This window comes from Macrobrachium nipponense, chromosome 44 (genome assembly GCF_015104395.2).
Source record: "Macrobrachium nipponense isolate FS-2020 chromosome 44, ASM1510439v2, whole genome shotgun sequence".
Classification (NCBI taxonomy): Eukaryota; Metazoa; Arthropoda; class Malacostraca; order Decapoda; family Palaemonidae; genus Macrobrachium; species Macrobrachium nipponense.
In genome coordinates this window covers 35,132,585-35,150,084 of record NC_087221.1, presented here as the reverse complement: position 1 = coordinate 35,150,084, position 17,500 = coordinate 35,132,585, and the positions used below count along the sequence as shown (strand labels likewise).

The 17,500-nt window shown below is 37.0% G+C and overlaps 1 protein-coding gene across 7 annotated transcripts in view; it reads right to left on the bottom strand.

Moving 5' to 3' along the window:
• LOC135204174 (cyclin-dependent kinase-like 4) overlaps nucleotides 1–17,500 on the bottom strand; it is a 176,463-nt gene that overhangs the window by 124,214 nt on the left and 34,749 nt on the right. Inside the window, exon 1 of one of the 7 annotated variants that reach the window (XM_064234228.1) lies at nucleotides 7,100–7,670. The exons of the other annotated variants lie outside the window; for them this stretch is intronic. The gene's annotated coding sequence lies outside the window, so the exon portion shown is untranslated. Of the gene's footprint in view, nucleotides 1–7,099; nucleotides 7,671–17,500 lie in introns of those variants that run through there. 7 annotated transcript variants of the gene reach the window in all.

The window sequence follows — 17,500 nt, the reverse complement described above, 5'->3', positions numbered from 1 at the left end:
TTCCAAACTCTTATACGGAAACCCAGATTGGGTCTTCCAGGTTCTTATATGAAAATCCAGTCTGGTTCTTCCAGACACTTATACGGAATCCTAGACTGTGTCGTCCAGACTCTTATATTTAAACCGAGTGTAGGTCTTCCAGACACTTGAATGGGAGAATAAAGGTTCTTATTCCACCTGCTAGAGGAGAACCAGGGAAGAACATTGGTCACTGCTCAAGTAGTTCGTCTCCGCAGAATCCAGTTCAGTCTCTACAGATCAATTTAATCAATCTCTACGAAAACGTAGGAGCCCAGAAAGTGGGCGCATCGCATGCGCCATTTCCAAAATCTGGTTCATGAGATATTTCTGGGCACTAAAAAGTATTGGAGGAATTGACATAACTCATCCCACTGCGCCTTTTGGGCTTTGAATTGACAGCTTGCGTTTCTTAAGAGCGTCGATATCAAATAATCAATTGGGCAAAACGCGCACGCCTTCTTCGATCTGTCTTAGCGCGTGGAAAGAGCCAGAAGTCTCGAAAACCATATGAATATGTGGACGAGTGTTATAAAACTTGCTCGTCTGTAGTGAAAGATTAGGAATAATAATAATAAAAATTTGATGTCAATGTGCTGGAAAAAGAATTCCTAGTTCTTTTCATTCAGGAGATGAACCCTGTCCATATGAAACAAGCCCACCATAGGGGCGATTGACTTGAAATTCAAGCTTCCAAAGAACATGGCGTTAATTAGAATCAACAGAAGGTAATAGGAAATACATAAAGAAGAGATCAGTTTTTAGAAATAGAAATTAATTTGACAAATTAATAAATAAAGAGTTAAATAGGCAAAAATACCCCTAAAACCAAAACAGAAACGTTGTGACATGTCAGGTGAAAATAGAGAGAGAGAGAGAGAGAGAGAGAGAGAGAGAGAGAGAGAGAGAGAGAGAGGCCGATAATTGTTACGTGAATAAGATTGAACTGAGCCAACCACCTCGGTCCACCACCCACCTCATACCACGAGAGAGAGAGAGAGAGAGAGAGAGAGAGAGAGAGAGAGAGAGAGAGAGAGAGAGAGAGAGACTCACGAAAATAACCATATACGTAGTGGGAGATCCATAACTCGCCATTGCATAATGATTATAGACGCCACTGCTTTAACCCCTGACATTTCGCCATCGCACCGAACTCGCATTTATCAAGGGCTCAGGCCCGCCATAAGCGTGATACAGGAGGGAGGGATCAATGTAATTGCCCTCCTAATTACGTATGGAGCCAAAGGGCGCTGCTCCTAGCATATACTCTCGTATCGTTTTGCGTCAGAGGGCGCCTGGGTTGGCACGAGGTACCGGAAACGGTGCTTCTGAACTCAAGCCTGTACTGTCGTACCGTTTCGAGTCAGGGGGCGTCTAGTTTGGCACGAGGTACCGGAAACGGTGCCTCAGAACTCAAGCATGTACTGTCATACCGTTTCGAGTCAGAGGGCGTCTAGTTTGGCACGAGGTACCGGAAACGGTGCTTCTGAACTCAAGCATGTACTGTTGTACCGTGTCGCGTCAGAGGGAGTCTAGTTTGGCACGAGGTACCGGAAACGGTGCCTCAGAACTCAAGCATGTACTGTCGTACCGTTTCGAGTCAGAGGGCGTCTAGTTTGGCACGAGGTACCGGAAACGGTGCTTCTGAACTCAAGCATGTACTGTTGTACCGTGTCGCGTCAGAGGGAGTCTAGTTTGGCACGAGGTACCGGAAACGGTGCCTCAGAACTCAAGCATGTACTGTCGTACCGTTTCGAGTCAGAGGGCGTCTAGTTTGGCACGAGGTACCGGAAACGGTGCCTCAGAACTCAAGCATGTATTGTCGTACCGTGTCGCGTCAGAGGGAGTCTTGTTTGGTACGAGGTACCGGGAACCGTGTCTGGAGTAAAAATAATACTCTCGTACCATATTGCGTCAGAAGTCGTTTAGTTCGGTACGAGGTACCGGAAACGGTGCTTCTGGAATCAGGCATGAACCGTCGTATCGTTTTGCGTCAGAGGGTGTCTAGTTTGGTACGAGGTACCGGAAACGGTGCCTGTGGAATCAACGGTGCTTCTGAAATCAGGCATGAACCGTCGTACCGTTTTGCGTCAGAGGGCGTCTGGGTTGGTACGAGGTACCAGAAACGGTGCCTCTGGAATCAGGCATGTACTGTCGTAACGTTTGGGGTCAGAGGGCGTTCAGGTTGGTGAGGAGGAGGAGGAGGAGGAGGAGGAGGGGGAGGAGGAGGGAGAATTTACCAGAGAGTAATGACTAAAAGCTAGTTGAGAGTATGTAATGATAATGCATCTCAACATGGGTTGAAGTATGAACCATTTTGTTTAATTACATGGCGTCTTGTTCAACGCGTCATCCTTTAATGGAATTGACTCAGCTAGCTAGTTTCTTGTTTACATATTCTTGTTTAAATATTCAAAGTGACATGTATATATTTATGTATGTGTGTATATGTGTACTATATATACATTATATATATATATATATATATATGTGTGTGTGTGTGTGTGTGTGTGTATATATGTGTGTATGTGTGTGTGTGTGTGTGTGTGTGGTCCGTGTGTATGTATGCATATATGTATTCATTTGTGTATGTGTGTATATATGTATTCGTATATGCATGGATATCTACTATACTACAAGCCCGGAAATTTCCAATGGACAGAAAAACACATATTTCTCCAATCAGAGACTGTACTGAAAAGCAATTGCCCATTTTCCGAGTGACAGAAAAAGCATATACAATAAGTACAGCAATTCACAATGACATATTAAGTCCTCCTTATTCATGTGAGCAAATTGCACGGCCTTAGGTCAACGAACTACTGAAAATGACATCTTGTAAATCAAAAATGAAAATAAAAATGATTTGGGGCCAAATGCTAGGTTACTGTTAGGTGGGAATCCATTCAATATTACGTGGCTGATAAAGTTCACTATTTCTAATTTTGAAATAACACGAGAATATTGTACATCGACTTTTTCTTTCATTCGTTTTATCTAATAAGAAAAGCATTACAGAAATGGAACGGTTATTATATAGTGTAAAACCATCATCACTGTATCGAATCACTATCTCACTATAACATCCCTCTCACTAATGTATTTCGTCGCTATTATTGTTTTATTATTTCCTCACTATCGCTGTCATAATCATGATCACATTTGACCCAAAATGCTGCATCATTATCATTCTCACCATCCCCATTTTCCTATACAGGGTCTCACCGTCTCATCCCTGCTACCGTCATATTCCCTCACCACTCCTATCACAGTTGACCATAAATGCTATATCACTATCATTCTCATCATCCCATTTTCCAATGCACGGTCTCACCGTCTCATCACTGTTATTGTCATTTTCCCCTCACTGTCACACTTCATTATGACCCCATAACACCGTCATTCGTAACACCCCTCTCTCCAACATCACTATCACTCACTATTAATTCATCATGTTCACCCTGCACTCAATAAGGTCCTAATTGTTCACAATCAATCAACCTCTACACCATTATGATGGTATGAGAGATTTTCTCGATCTCTCATCAGAAAGAAGTGCCAGGTCTCCGCGCCCTAATTACACCTCTTTATATCATCAATCGATGAATTGTAATTCAACAGAACGAATTGAATTGAGTGATGGCAATCGAGTTTGCGAGACGTGAAATAGATGTTATACGACTTGAAAATATTTGATTTTCTTGACAGCTCGAAAAGTCAAGGGCTCTACGGTCAACTTAACGCAGACTTAAATATAAAGTTTAAAAAAAATAAAAAAGTCTCAAAATTCGTAATTTTGAGGGTGGAAGATGAATCGATCAAACTTCGATATCGAAGGACTGACACTGACTATATTTCATCATCAGTAAGCTAACGAAAACGATCAAACTTCGTCATTAGACTCAACGACCATCGACCAAACTTCGTGATTGCGCTGTAAGTCAAAACTCCTTTATCACACTATACATATATATATATATATATATATATATATATATATATATATATATATATATATATATATATATATATATATATATATATATATATATATGTATGTATGTATGTATATAACCTTTATTTTAATGTTAAATCAAACTGTTCTTACATCGTAACTGGACTAGGGTCTTTGTGATCAAACCTCGTATTCAATGCCAAAGACCTCTTGTCTTCGTCAGCTATCAGTCGGATATCCGTTTATATAAAACGAGATGTTTATCCATACATACAATTGCATGCCTAGCAACGACAGTCTACGGACAATACACGCCCATGTTTACTATCGTCATCCGGCGCGGGACCAAGCTCTTGTATAATAGTTGTTTTACTTAACTTACACACACACACACACACACAGAAATTTATATATACTTAGTGCACCAGCTGCTGACATCTCTTTTTTCACTGCCTCATCAAATGAGCAGTGTAAAACGTTCGTATCAAGTTGCAGTCCCACGAACCTATCTAAGTGGAATTGGACTATACGCTTTAAGCAATAGGCTAGGACCTATGAGGACATTCAGCGCTGAAAGGAGAATTGAGAGTAAAAAGGGTTTGTTTATTTGTTTGTCTGTATGGTATTTTTACGTTGCATGGAACCAGTGGTTATTCAGCAACGGGACCAACGGCTTGACGTGACTTCCGAACCACGTCGAGAGTGAACTTCTATCACCAGAAATACACATCTCTCACACCTCAATGGAGTGCCCGAGAATAGAACTCGCGGTCACCGGGTGGCAGGCCAAGACCATACCGACCACGCCACTGAGGCGCTCGTAGAAAGGGTTAAAAAATGTAACAGGTGGGAAACTTCACAATAGCACCATGAAACAATTACTAGGAGAGGGTGGAAAGTAAGATGGAAGAAAGCGGATATGAACCAAGGTACCAGTAAAATGAATGAAAGGGATTGGTAGGTAAGGGCCGAAGGAACGCTGCTACAAAGAACATTAATTCATGCCTAAAGTGCACTGTGTGAGGTGCACTGAAGGCATTAAACGGCACCCGCTCCCACAGGCCTATCTTGACGGTAAATGACGTTTATCATCGGTGGTCAAATCAAATCACATTCACCTCACTTCGTACGGAGGTGTGTAACGATAACAAGGCGGGTGACGCGTTCAGATGCACTTAAAGCCCAGCACAAAACAGTCACGCATCGGATCGCCTACACGTGAAAACGATCAGCCTTGGCAAAATCAATATCTTCAGCTGTTCGACGTTTCTGGGTTAGTGTGAAGAGAGACGACGGAATTGAAGTTGTCATTCGTTATGTACGATTTACACTGTACGGCTACACTCGTACACTGGAAGCCGATACAGAACTCGTGCTGGATGCATTGAACTTGCAAGAACAGCCATGCTGGTTTATCTATTATACACGTATGACACTTCAGACAGAACTTATCACAAACGTGCTTTTTAACCAGTCAGTATTATTGAAACATTATCATGCCTTTGTCATCTATTAATCGCAGATATCTGATACGATAAACTGCCATATTAAATACCAATGGATATGCTTAATGAAGCATCATATGTCTGGTGTTACGCAAAAACAAATTCGATTTCCAAATTTTATTTCTCGTAAAAATGGGTCGTTCTCCCCTCCCCCCAGCCCCCAATTCCAGAAACCCCTTCATGGCCAGACGGTTCCAGGAATCTGAAAGTTCATCTGAATGTTACCTTGACTGTCAGCATCTGGACTGCCAGCATCAAAATGGCTACTTTCCAGGGGAGAACGCGAGAGCTTCCTCCCTCCTTCTCGTGTGCATGACAACCAAGGCTTCTCATTACACTTGAAGTTTCAAAAGAAAAATGAAGCATCACAGGCAGAAATGAACTTGCCTTCATTCTCGTATTAAAAGCCTGGTTTTCATTTTCGAATGAGATTTCGTAAAAGTGGGTGAGTGAAATCCGCACGTAACAAACTTCATTTATGACGCAACAGAATAATCATCACATTCGAAAGTTCCTTTTATAATACACAAAACACACACACACACACACACACACACACACACACACACACACACACACACACACACACACACATATATATAATATAATGATTATTATATATATATATATATATAATTATTATTATATATACCACAATATACGTATGTATATTATACTACTATATTAATAATATTTTATATACAATATATTATATTATTATATAATATATAAATAATAATATATATATATATATATATATTATATATATATATATATGTGGTGTGTGTGTAACATATACGTGTATGTGTATGTATGTAGACTGTCACTTATGACGAGTGACCTTTTTCTATGTTCAAAGGTATTAAGCCACAAATTTAGAGTATATATATATATATATATATATATATATATATATATATATATATATATATATATATATAAACATATTTAAAAATGCCACAGAATAAAATTAATCGTTATGAAAGATACGTAACCCCTAAAAACACCAATTACACTGAGATGTGTCATAACTGATGCCATCCAAAATGAGGTAATAATTCCACAAACAAATGACCAAGTGACACAAGAACTTCAATTCCAAAAAGGGCCAATCTACTCAAATCTGGATTCGACAGAATGCCATGCCTATAAATAGCCCTTGGACCCAGCTCGTCGTACTGTCAACTCGTACTGGTTTCAGGTCGTCTTCTATCTGACCTAGAAATCAAGTTATGGAGCTTCAATGCATATATCAAAACCCTAACCGAGATACATAATTTATTTATGAGGAGGCCTTTCGAATTTGGACAAGGTATTCTGCGCTACGAATTCAGAGGCTACAATTCCAAAATTCTTCTTCGTCTGCTCATTATTAACACTCAGATATCATTAGCACCATCAAAAACAAAAGTGATGATGACAGCAATAATGACGAAACATTAGCAACGCTGGTACCAGCCACAACGACAATGATTCGTCTTTATAGTTTCACTATTAATACCCAGACATCATTAGCCCCATCTATAACAAAAAATGATAATAATTACAATGACGAAACAATAACAATGCTGATATTAACGGCAACAGAAAGAGTAAGAAGGCAAAACTACGCGGTACTTACATGAATTCAATGCAAGGCTCAATACTCGATGCTAACGCTTGAAGTAACTGCAGCAGAGTTCGTCACACTTCCGCAGACTTTTTTTTGTTTTTCAGGTTTTGGCACACTGTAAACGGTCAAGCGGGGTCCGACCTTCCTTTTCCTGTTATCCCTTATTTAGAAGCTTTCCTTCGAAGGAGTCTGCTAAAGTCCTACGTATCCTCCCTTCGTATCTCCCTCCAATCGCCTCTCGAGCCTCTTCGCCATGCTCTCAAATACAGTCTACTTATTCCAAGGACACTCGCTCAGGAGGAGGAGGAGGTGGAGGTGGAGGAGGAGGAGGGAGAGGACGAGGAAGGGGAGGAAGAGGAGGAGCAGGAGGAGGGAATCCAAAATAACATGACCTTTGGACCAACCCACCGCGAAAGTAATCCTTTTTTTGTATGTGTGTTCTCCTCCCACGGCGGATTGCTCGAATTCCTCTTCGTGGAATATCCTCAGCTCGCGTACTACACCCGCGAGGGATTCCTTGAGGATACCTACAGGATATCTTCCATGGCGGCTGGCTCTCCAACAGAACCACTCGCTCCAGTTACTTCTTCACACCTCCTAAGGAGATTGTATTGAAGTCGTGAAGTTTAGGTAAGCCGAGTGGACAAACTGGATAGCCCACCCCACGAGTCTCCCCCCCCCCCCCGCCTTCGTTCCTCCGCCCCTCCCCTCGAACAGGTCTACTCCTCTCCCCCTCCCCAAACTAGACCAGCTGGTGTTTGTGGGTTGCCAGTTTCGGCATTTTTTTGCTTCGAGATTAAAATCGCTGCGCCAAAAGGGACCGAAAACGGGAATGTCCCTGTTATCTGTTACTGCCTCCAAGTCTCCTTCTGTAACTACTGACTGATCTGACAAGATCAACTAACAGAGAGGAGCCTGGAAAGATAACCTAATTTCCCGACGGAATTGAGGTAATTGGTAAGGGCCAAGCCAAGTACTGTTTTTCTCCCGTAGCCAAGGCAACGAATCAATGACGGATAATAACATGCGCGTATCTTTTCGAGTTCGAACTTTGGCGGACCTGGTTCTGCATGACGGAACGGACGCCAGTCGCTTGGACGGAACGGAACTTCCACACAGACCTACCTGTTGGTCAAGATTAGGCGGTGCTCCTCCCGGGGGTGGGACCAAGCACGCTAAAGCGACCTCCTTCGAGCGTTTAAAGAGGACTTAGAGGATACGAAATGTCTCGCTTACTCAATTAAAAATAAGACGCACAGGTAGTAGTGGGGAGGGGTTGGTAGCTACGAGGAACCCAGGTGTTATATTCTCGAGTGTCGATACACCTTGCCATCGCCGCAGTAGCGTGCGAATGAATAGATAATGAGGTCTTCTTATCTGCTTTCTGCATCTTCCGTGCTGTTAGATTCCTGCCAAAGATTGTATGGAAGGGAGAATGGCGCTCGATGAATTTGTCTATGCACTAAAACCATAGGTGACTTGTGACATAACAGGAGCTGGTTATGTAACAGGTTCGTTGGCCTCGCTGATAAATCATTGTGACAGCTTAAGTCTCTCTCTCTCTCTCTCTCTCTCTCTCTCTCTCTCTCTCTCTCTCTCACTCCTTTACTCTGCGCACGGAAGAATTCGTTTGATGATATTAAAGAGAAAATGAAAATAAAAAAAATCTTAAAAATCAGTGAGAATTACTGATATAAATCTTAAAATTAAAGTCACTTTATTACAAATATCGCACAGTTCTATAACTCAATAAAAATAGGATGTTCTTGAGTACTTTTTTTAAACGAAGATATGCTTGTAATTTTACTGAATGGAACTTATTCCTTTATTTGCTTACTGAATAAATGAATGAATATATTTCGAGAAGAAAGACTTGTATTTCGTATGACTTCTCTTCATATGCTAGATGATACTAACTTTTATTATGTAACAGGCCTTAATATGACCCATTGTCCATAAACCAGTCTAATTTGTGCCCCCTTGTTTGAGTCAGAGTTAGTAAATAAAAGACAACAATCAATGAGGTGATCAAGTGAGAAACCTTACTCTTTTACTCATCAGTATGATGTTTACTCATTAACTCATTTACTCATCAGTATGTTGCTAACTCATTTATCCATCAGTATGATGTTAACTCATTTACTAATCAGCATGTTGCTAACTCATTTATCCATCAGTATGATGTTAACTCATTTACTCATCAGTATGATGCTAACTCACTTACTCATCAGTATGATGCTAACTCATTTACTCATCAGTATGATGTTTAATCATTTACTCATCAGTATGTTGCTAACTCATTTACTCATCAGTATGATGTTCACTCATTTATTCATCAGTATGATGCTAACTCATTTACTCATCTGTATGATGCTAACTCACTTACTCGTCAGTATGATGCTAACTCATTTACTCATCAGTATGATGTTTAATCATTTACTCATCAGTATGTTGCTAACTCATTTACTCATCAGTATGATGTTCACTCATTTACTCATCAGTATGTTGCTAACTCATTTACTCATCAGTATGATGTTCACTCATTTATTCACCAGTATGATGTTACCTCACTTACTCATCAGTATGATGCTAACTCATTTACTCATCAGTATGACGTTTACGCATTTACTCATCAGTATGACGTTTACGCATTTACTCATCAGTAGGATTTTAACTCACTTACTCATCAGTATGATGCTAACTCATTTACTCATCAGTATGATGTTAACTCACTTACTCATCAGTATGATATTAACTCATTTACTCATCAGTATGACGTTTACGCATTTACTCATCAGTAGGATTTTAACTCACTTACTCATCAGTATGATGCTAACTCATTTACTCATCAGTATGATGTTTACGCATTTACTCATCAGTATGATATTAACTCATTTACTCATCAGTATGATGTTTACTCATTTACTCATCAGTAGGATTATAACTCATTTACTCACCAGTCTTATGCTAACTCACTCAGCAATGTTATGCCAACTGATTTACTGATCAGTATGACGCTAACTCATTTACTCATCAGTATGATGCTATACATGTGACTCATTTTACAAACTCATTAAAAATGACTAATTTAGACTAAAGATGAAGCGACATCTTAGGTGACCTTGATTTTAAGCATTTGCCGTCAAAGGCCACAACAGCAACACTGGTCAATACTGGATAAGACTGATTGAAGTTTATTCTGAGAATGTATCGCTAGACAATATTTCATCGCTCGCACGAACTTGCGATAGAGACGACACCACAATATTAATTTCTGAATTGTATATATATATATATATATATATATATATATATATATATATATATATATATAAATGTTTTTATGTATCCACGTAAGATAAACGCCAGGGTAGCTTGAACATTATATTGCATAATGCTAAGCAATACAATGTTTATCATTACTATGCATTTATCTTCTAAAACGCCAGATAAACTGCGATGCGGATGCTCCTGGAAAACATTATTTATATTTAAAGAAAGTCGACATTGAGGTGACATGAGGCAATGCATAGTCTACTCACTAGCGCTACGTGTCACCTAGAGTCCATGATTAAGAAGTATACTCAATCGACTTTGGTTTAAATTATGGTCCATTTGGTAGTACTTTCTGGACGCATGTCTATGACAGGGTCCATGGCCTATTCACTGGACCTTCGTGTCATCCAGGATTATTATTGGATAAGAAGTCTACCCTATAGACTTTGGTCTGAGCCATGGTCCAAGGGGGTAGTCTACTCAATAGCCCTCGGTCTCAGACGGGTTCCATAGACAAGTCTTGACTAAGTGAACCTTATCTCACCCTTGGCACAGGGACTGTTCTTCTTTCCTCTAGACCTTGGTCTCAAACTGATCCCTCTTTTTTCTTTATTTCCTATTACCTACAGTTACTTTTTTCAAATGAGCACCATATTCTTTGGAAGCTTGAATTTCAAGTCAATTCCCCATGAGGGTTTGTTCCAAATGAACAGGTTTCATCTTCTGAATAATAAATAATAATAAAACAGCGCCTGTGGGGTATACGCGAAATTCACTCTTGAAATGTTTTGCTGGTATTTAAGTTAGTTAAATCGGTCACTTCAATTTCTAAAATGATCAATAATTTCAATGGAAATTGAGTGGTTTTCGTTGAAGAATCTGGAGTCACCCAGACGAGGTTCCTCAGTCTGCATGTCAAAGAAGTTGTTGTCGAAACCGGTTGTGCCTAGGAACCGAGATCTAAACAAACTTGCGATGCAATTCGCAATAAAAAAAAAAACGCTCTTTGTTTTATCTTATTACTCAAAAATAACACCTCGTGCCTTTTAACGTCCTGACTGATTGTCCGGTGCGGTTCACGGTCTAAACTTAGAAAGCAAAATTGCCTTGGGTGGGCGTAAAAACGATGGTACATCAGTCTAAGGGATCAATTTCTATTGACGTGTATCAAACCCGTTCCAGCAGCTTTCATCATTCTGTATATATTTTGCAAATACTGAAACATGAAGAATCTTTATGATACGAAAATTACTCGTATTATCCGGTGATGAATAAACAGTACCGAGATAAACACAGTTATTCACACGAAAAAACATCGATTTATTGTGGACTATGAATGTAAGCAGAACTGGAGCTGAAGAAAACGGCATATATCTGGTTTGGCTCTTTTTAAAAATTTATGTTGCGGTCAAGAGCGTACATTACCAAAACTCATTTAAATTTCAATTAGAGAAAGGTCAGAGGAACCTTCAAAGCAAAAATAAATTGTTGGACATTCACCTTCAAGCAAATATTGGTTAAAATGAGAAGATTCGACAAGCGCTCCATGTCAACTGTTTATGAATGAGGTGGATATTTTCAGCGTAAGTTAATTCATCGCGATGGATGGTGTCTTTTGCATCAAGGCGTGAAATTGAGTGGGGATAGCTTGCAACTTCATTTGAAACCTTTGCCTATGTCTACCCATTCCGTATTAATTTTGTTATTCTATCTTTTTGTGTGTGTGTGATTGACACTATCTGTAGTAATAATACGAGAACTCCAAACGTTATTCATTCATTCATTCATTCATTTAATTTATTTATTATTCATTTAATTTATTTATTATTCATTTATTTATTATTCATTTATTCATTAATTCATTTATTCATTAATTCATTTATTCATTTATTCATTAATTCATTAATTCATTAATTCATTTATTCATTATTCATTTATTCATTTATTCATTAATTCATTTATTCATTTATTCATTTATTCATTAATTCATTAATTCATTTATTCATTAATTCATTAATTCATTAATTCATTTAATCATTTAATCATTTATTCATTAATTCATTAATTCATTAATTCATTAATTCATTCATTCATTCATTCATGTATTTATGTTATATGTATATGTTTATGTATTGATATGTAATTTATGGTATGTATTTATGTTATTTATTTATTTATTCATTGCCTTCATTCATTCATTCATTTCATTCATTCTTCATTCATTCATCCATTTTTTTACATTTACATACAGACATTACATACCAGACACATACACACTACATACATCATACATACAACATACATACATACATACATACATACATTCATTCATTTATTTATTTTATTATTTATTTACTTATTTATTTATTTATTTATTCATTTACTTACTTATTATTACAGAATCGCTGTAAGACCTAATAAAAATTGGCGTCTGGTCAATAATCAACCATTTTTTACACGAGAAATTAAATTGAAGGTTATGACACATAAATCAAACTAGGAAAAGGACTAGAAATCAAAAATATTTTCAGACGCGATCAGTCAGAAATAAATATTTAAAGTTCTAAAAATTCTCATAGCGTTTTAATTCTTGCATAATTTAATAGGCGTTTGCATGCAGAATGCTGACTGAGTCTTCTTAAGAGATAAACAGAGCAGAAAAATAAATGATCTCTTTAGCCATAATGTAAAGTATTTTAGACATGAGACGGATTCTTTTCACTTTTACGAAAGTTGTTTATATACTAACCAAACTACTCGCATCGAGACGTTGTATTTGTGTACACTACGCAAACCTGTTTGTCTAAAAGCAACTAATGGCGACATACAGAGTACAATATTTTAAAAGCTGATTCTGACAAAAATTTAAATATTACGGACAGTTTACTCCCTTTAGAACCGCTTATAGAGGTTTGATCAATGTAAATTTCCAAATAGCTCGTACTAATAAGAAAAATCACGTGACTATGGGAAGCCTATACTTGAGCCTAAATTCTTGAAGAATTTGTATGTTGTGATGACCTCTCTAGAAGAATTATTTCTAAACACTGTTCACGAAGCTTTCGCTACGCGAATGTGTGCGCGCACGAACGTGTAAGACTGCAGAATGGCGAAATTAATTTATCAAACAGGGTTCAGGCATTGTCAGTCCTCTGCATCACCACCCTAAATAAATGTTAGAGTTTATTCTGTTTCATTCAACTTACTCTTTGAACAGAACCAAATTTCGCATAGGCCTGTTGCTTTGATGAATGACCGCAAATTGACGTATGTTTGTGACAAAACTTCATAATTAGCGAAGTTTTATAAAATTAACAATTATTATGCAATCATACTAATATCAATAACAGATATCAAAATCCCAGTCTCGTCAACAAACCCAGATCTTACTAGAATTACGATACAACTCTTTACTATAGTCTTCGTTTACAAGTTTAACTTTTTCTCGGCTTCGTAGAAAACCGCTATTTTCATGGGTGACTAGGCTATGGTCAAATCTTTCCTACAACTGTTTTATTAGCTTCATGATTTATATCCATGAAAATTTGTGACGTACGCTGGAAATGCAGTAATAATTAATTTCAAAAGTAATGATGCTTTGATATTCCCTTTCAGTCTTTACAACAACTGTGTGTAAACATGCGAGCTTTTCTGCTATTAACGCCACACCAGGAAATGAAGTGGGCATTTCGATTCTTTTATAGTTATAGCTCAAAAAGCTCTATGTCTGCTCGTTTTCTTTGACGGCACAACGCCCTCATCCATTTTATAGAAAACTTTTCTTTTATTGGGTGATACTTCTTAATGATATTTTTCTTATTGAGAATTATTTTATAATGATGACGAGACTAATTAGCTGAAAACTGTGTGACATATGACGAGCTGATACGAAATCAACTACCTCTTAAGAAATGGTCTTACAGTGAACTTTATCAAACACTATTTTTTTTTCTGTGGGCAAACTCAAATGATTACGGCCAAGATATATATAGTATGTGTGGGAAATTTACGAATAGAATTTTAACTACAGCTGACTTTACTCGAAAGGAAAACCCGTCTCAGGAAAAAATAATTCTGAGAATAGAGCCAAAGCAATCTAATTTATCTATGCTGGGAAAAGCAATCTAGTTGATTGTGTGTGCATGTCTAATAGAGATGTCATAAACTCCGCATGGTTCATATTAAACCCCAATCTTAAAAATATGATTCAATAAACAAAATGTGGTAAACTCACGCGAATTCTTTCTATATAATTCATTTATTTTAGACATACTGCTATAACTTATCATGATATATGGCAGTATGTCTAAAATAAATGAATTATATAGAAAGAATTCGCGTGAGTTTACCACATTTTGTTTATCGAATTATATTTTTAAGATTGGGGTTTAATATGGACCATGCGGAGTTTATGACATCTCTATTAGACATGCACGCACAATCAACTAGATTGCTTTTTGCTCTATCCTCAGAATTATTTTTTCCCTAGACGGGTTTTCCTTTCGAGTAAAAGTCAGCTGTTGTTAAAATTCTATTCGTAAATTTCCCACACATACTATATATATCTTTGGCCGTAATCATTTGAGTTTGATCACGGAAAAAAAAATAGTGTTGATAAAGTTCACTGTAAGACCATTATATTATATATATATATATATATATATATATATATATATATATATATATATTATATATATAATATATATATATATATATATATATATATATTATATATATATATATATATATTATATATATATACACGTATATATATACATAAATATATATATATATATATATATAATATATATTATATATATATATATATATGTATATATATAACAATTTAAATTATTTTTATTTTAAAATGGAATTAAACGAGACCGTTGGTTAAACAAAGGCTGAGAAAGAGAAATAGACATATTGAACAAACATATATACGTAAAATATGCACAGACATAAGTGACTATGACTGTGTAGAATTCTACTCAAGAAAACCAAAATTAGACGAAAAATTTTCAAGGTCAACGTCTAAATTATGATAATGATTACAGAGCATGGCCAAATTACTTCAGTCTACAAATTGAGGACTTTGTTGCCGGTACGGTAAACATAGACACGGTGGGGCGGTGCCCGTGTATCTGTGGGTTAGGGTGGGACGGGTAGACTTACCCATCCCCTAAAGTTTTGCTAGTGCAAACCATACAATTATGAATGGAATGGAATGGAATGCAATGGAATGGAATGGAATGGAATGGGATATGGAATTTAGGCTTGAAGCCAAACACTGGAATCCATAGGATTGTTCAGCGCTATAATGAATCTGTTTTGAGATATGTGTCAGTGAATTTATGAGCTGAATGAATAACATAATAAATTATTTCAAAAATACGATAAAATTTGATATTTTGTAAAAGCTGATATCCTCCATAAAAAATTATAACTTTGAATTTGGGAAAGGCATAAAATTATGAATATCACTAAATGAATAAATAAAAAAGTCCCAGTTGGTGCATTGCAGTCTATATTACGTGGTATGAACAAATCTAAAATTATCTTTGCGAACGAAAATACAATTTGTGTAAAAATAATAATTTTTTGCTCTCCAAAATTAAAATCCTTAGCCCATGACTTTTAATACATAACGTAAATATGATATTCCGCATTTTCATAAATAGTATCGGTAAATTATTACGAAAAATCGGCCTTATCAAACTAGCAACTATTCTTCCATGCTCAGCCTGCTAATTTCTCTAAGTAACCTTTTCAGCACCGCTGTATTTCTTTAAAAAAAAATAATTATTTATAACAGCGCAATTTGATTTTAACTCAATGTACTTGGTACTTTTTCTCGAATCTGCACATTAAGACTGAATAAACGCCAGCTTTGTCTTGACATACCTAGCTTCCCATAAATTTAACTTGACTCTTCGTATATTGACTTCAACTCTCTTTAAGCCTTTCTCTTTCTTTCTTCGACTTCAACTTTCTTTAAACCTTTCTCTTTCTTTCTTCGACGTCAACTTTCTTTCACCCTTTCTCTTTCTTTCTTCGACTTCAACTTTCTCTAAGCCTTTCTCTTTCTTTCTTCGACTTCAACTTTCTTTAACCTTTTCTCTTTCTTTCTTCGGCTTCAACTTCCATTGAGACTTTCTCTTACTTTCTTCAACTCTTCAATTCTCCAATCAACCTTGCATAAATGAGTGTCCTACCAGAAATATAACTGCGGTTTCTTAACCTGATAATGCATAATGACATACGCTTTATTGACTATGCTTACTAAGGGCGTCTTCCAATTAATGAAGGCACAGACATTGGAGTTAAGTGATTAGGTTACGAGTGGTTAATGAATAATTTAGTGGTCGTACGTAATTACGCGACTTGATGGAATGACTGATTATTACAAGGAAAAAAAAAAAGTGTCTCTCTAAAAAAAACAGTAGCTGTCTCTACCAAAAAAAAAAAAAAATGTAAACCACACTTAATATCTATCTCTACAAAAAAAATGGGAAAAAACGACAACAACAACACCACGTATCTGCCTCTACAAAAAAAAAAAAAAAATAAAAAAAATAAGGAGTATCCAATATCTGCACCTATAGAAAAAAAACACCTATCATCTGTCTCTCTAAAAAAAATATATGTCTAAAAAGACATCTTGTATCTCTGTCAAAAAAAAAAAGAAAAGAAAAACACACCCAGTAATGCCTCAAAGAAAAAGAAAGAAAAAAAAAAAAAAACACACACACTCCCAGTATCTGTCACATTTCCAATTTATATTAATGATTTCGATGTCGCCAAGATCCAGACAGACTGCCTAATTCTGAAGTCTACGGTAACTTTTCTCCTCATTTCACTTATTCACTACTCGGTGCCTCAAGTCTTCGAGTTCTGCCCTGGATGTCTGGCATTGAAAGCTGTAATGCACGGCACAGCTTCTTCATGAAAAGTTGCTTACGAAGACCAGATTCTAACGGATAAAGTGCAACTATCAGGAATGGAGTAAAATATGCAGTTTAGGCCAAAGGCCAAGCACTGGGACCTATGACGTCATTCAGCGCTGAAGGGAAAATTGAGACTAAAAAGGTTTGAAAGGTGTAACAGGAGGGGAAACCTCGCAGTTGCACTAAGAAA